Source organism: Empidonax traillii, unplaced genomic scaffold (assembly GCF_003031625.1).
Source record: "Empidonax traillii isolate 1590-97213 ecotype Southwest subspecies unplaced genomic scaffold, ASM303162v1 scaffold797:size354868, whole genome shotgun sequence".
Classification (NCBI taxonomy): Eukaryota; Metazoa; Chordata; class Aves; order Passeriformes; family Tyrannidae; genus Empidonax; species Empidonax traillii.
The window spans coordinates 294,980-296,541 of record NW_020955990.1 but is presented as its reverse complement, the minus strand read 5'-3'; positions in this window follow the sequence as shown (position 1 = coordinate 296,541).

The following is a 1,562-nucleotide window of genomic DNA, read 5'->3' as shown; positions in this document are numbered from 1 at the left end:
GGTATTTTTCACTGAATGAATTAAATTAAGCTTTCAATTTAGTTCTCAGTAGTTTATTGAGAAAACTATATTAAATTATTTACTTACCTAGAGGAAAAGCAGAATTTGGACATCCACAGATCAAAAAACAATAATTGCTCCAAAAAAATAGCCATCAAAATAAAAGGAGACTGAAAGTTTTCAACAGAACTACATTTTCAGCCTGTCTTTCTTCCATTTAGAAATCTTAAGTAGGAACTTTCTTGCCGTATGATCCATTAACCAATGATTCTGCAAATAAACATCTCATTATTTTGTAAAGGTATGATATAATTTGTTCCAGCTAGCGTCAGCCTCAACAGAGCTGTTGCTAGTGTTATTACAGCAGAAGCTGTCACATTAGAAATGAGAAAACAAGACTTCCAGTTCACATAGGACCAGCACAATGAGCTTTGAAGCACCAGCTAACACAGCTGGATACCCTAGGATATACAAAGTAGCCCTAATAACACAGTGCATTGTAGATAGCTGGAACTGCAGTTCTTTTTACATTCTTATAAATATAAATCAGAATTATAAGTCAAGTAACTTTCCATAAAGGATGATTAACATACTTCAAGTAACATACTTCAACAACATTCATATTAATATTGAAGATGGAATTATTTTTACATTATCACTGATGAAGTAATTGCTTTTTACAGTAAGGGCTTTTCATTCCCATCAGCAACAACTGTATCTTTTACTTAACAGTAGCACTTAATGGGATGAATTATGGCCATAGCCCTTGTACTCTGACTAAAATACTCCATTTAAAAAAAAAAAAAAAAAAAAAAAAAAAAAAAAAAAAAAAAAAAAAAAAAAAAAAAAAAAAAAAAAAAAAAAAAAAAAAAAAAAAAAAAAAAAAAAAAAAAAAAAAAAAAAAAAAAAAAAAAAAAAAAAAAAAAAAAAGTGAAGTAAGATTGCCAGAACTGTAAAAAAGCTGATAGTGTAGAATTTCTGTTCTGCCCTCCACAGCTTAAAGGCTGATGTTGTCCTAAAAGAACAAGGTGGGAGAGTCAAATGTTCATTATTACAATTTCTTCCCCTGTTCTACAATTTTGACTGAAAATGGGCACGAGAACTGGGGAAAGGACTTAAATTCTCAGAAGACAGGAGAAGTTCTCATGAGTGTTGCAGTCTTTTTGACAGTTTCCTACCTCTTATATAGGGTCACCGCTACTCTTTTGTCTAAGTTTTTGGCACTAAAATTATAAATATCCTACACAACTTAGAAAAGTTTCTTCAGAGCAAAATGTTCATATAAACTAATCTTGGCTACTTGAAACTTCAAACAACTTCACCACAGGTACTAAAATCAGAGACCTAAAGCAAGATTGTCCCACCTAACCCAGATGCCTAAAGTAGGAGTTCAGATTCCTTAGAGTCATTAGAGAGACAGTCATATACTGAGGCATTTATGGTGCCATGGTGGGAGACCTTGCAGGACCCCTCATTCTTCACTGACTTCAGAAAGCATAGAGCACCTTCACTCCCACCACAGGTAATTCAATTGCCTGAACTTAGTTGAGCTGGATTTGTAT